The sequence below is a fragment of the Ochotona curzoniae genome, unplaced genomic scaffold (assembly GCF_017591425.1).
Source record: "Ochotona curzoniae isolate NIBS_2020 unplaced genomic scaffold, NIBS_Ocur_1.0 contig_3297, whole genome shotgun sequence".
NCBI lineage: Eukaryota > Metazoa > Chordata > Mammalia > Lagomorpha > Ochotonidae > Ochotona > Ochotona curzoniae.
In genome coordinates, this window is record NW_024465796.1 from 131842 (window position 1) to 134081 (window position 2240).

Sequence of the window (2240 nt, forward strand, 5' to 3'; positions counted from 1 at the left end):
TCAATATAATGAGATTTCAGTGCAAGATTGAGCATAATGAAGTAATTTAGTAATATGTTGTAAAAATTTAAAAAGAGGGCCTGGCACAGTAGCCTAGCAGCTAAAATCCTTGCCTTGTGCACACCGGGATCCCATATGGGCACCAGATCTAATCCCAGCAGCCCCACTTTCCATTTAGCTCCCTGCTTGTCACCCAGGATAGAAGTCCAGGATGGCCCAAAGCCTTGAGACCCTGCACCCTGTGTGGGAGACACAGAAAGGGCTCCTGGCTTAGGATTGGCTCAGCTCTGCTTCCTGGCAAATAGTCGTCTGTTAATAGATGCATGTATTCCCAGTGTAAAACCATGAATGATAAACCATGCTACTTCAATTTCAGCACCCAGGAAAAACAAGGACTTCTTACAAGAAGATCGCATGGCAAAGAAACTGGACATAAGGGGGGCAGCTCATAACCTTATTAACAATCTTACTGTGCTAATCTGAAGTGGATATAAGATGCTGGAAACTTCAACAAAGCATGTGCTTTAGAAGAGTATGTGCCTGATGACCACAGTGGGCAGAAGAAAATGATCTAAGTGTTCTGGAACACAACAGCACCCAGGATCCTCAAGGCAATAAGAATCCTCCCAGCCGCTACATACACGAAGGTATCTTTTCTCATTCACTCTAACTGACATAACTTTGGATTCAAGTTAGATTTACTATCATTTAGAATAAAAGAGTCATAGATTCCTGACCTAGGTTAAAATCCATTTGGCATGTATATACTTGAAATTCTGCAGCATATGTATTTCATTCATTGTGAGGTGGCATATGTGGGTAATACATCTGTTCTCTTTTTTTTTTCTGATTCTAAAGTATACACACACATGCACACACACACAAAGAAAAAACTGAGAGGAGGTAAAACAACAAAGCCAGAATGACTTTCAGGGGCTGATGAAAAGGTAAATATCAAGCTTTTTGTTCCAAGTAAGAGAAACAAATGTTTAGTTTGGCGGAAGGTTGTTGTATATTTAATTTCCCCATTAAGGTTTACACAGACAGCAACCTGATAATCACTTTTGCAATGATTACTGATAGGTGCACTTGTTTGGCTGAAGGGTCGGAAAATGAATGTGTTCCTTTAAATATTTCAGCATTACGCTCTAGGTAAGGGAGGAGAATGATTCTGCCTTCATGACTGCTTTAATGCAATTGGTTCCACTCAGAGGAAATGACATGTTGAAATGTGATGAGTAAAAATGCAAAAAGCTTCTTTCATAATTGGAATTCAAGCAGCAACAAGAGTGGGCAGTGTTGAGTCCTTTACAGCTTTTAAAAAGGGTTTCTTCCCTATTTCTAAAAAGAATGTGCATATTATCACATATTAGCCTGAGTTTATCCAACAGTAAAAAAGGAAATTAAAACTTATTTCACCCAAGTGTATCTGCATTTGAATCAAGCAGACATTAAAGTTGATAGAACTCCTAACTGCACAATTTCTTCTTCCTGCTTCCTCTTAATGAAATCACAGGATTTTAAAGTCAAGGCTGTATGCAAGGAATAATATTGTGCCCAGCTCTTGCTTTGGAATCAAGGGAAGAACATACTGCTTTCCCAGGCTGCAAGTAGGGTGCTGGAAGGGAAATGGAACAGCTGAGACATGAACTAGTGACTATATGAAATCCTGATGCAAGCATGGTTAGGATTTAAATACTGAGCCATCCTGATTAGCCCTTGGTCACATCTTTCATGTGATAAGAAGCCAACTGTGGTCCAATATTCATAGTCTCCATTTAGCAGCCTGAGAAGAAAAAGAATGTATATATTCCAGGTCTCATATATTATGAGGTACTGGCAGAGCATTCAGTTTTCTTGTTTAGGTTTTCTACCAGCACTGGACTTAGAAAATTGTTTTCTCTGGTACCATGATTGCCTGAATTTTATTTGATTTTAATAATTTTGGTAAGATGCAAAGGCATTCTATGTTACCTGAACTAACTGTTGTCATAGAATAAGAGTACCTTGAAGGGCAGACACATGTAATTAGAAAAAACAGGAACATAATACTAAAAGTAAACAATAGCTTCAGTGACTAGCAAGCACATACATATGTTTGCACAAATGGTCAGTTCTAACTAATGAATTTCAAGCATCCATGTATATTTAAAACTATGACAAGTACTCCGCAAAGAGTTGTATGCTAATGACACTTCCAGTTGTTACTTGCCATTTCATTGAACCTTTAAGCTACAAGC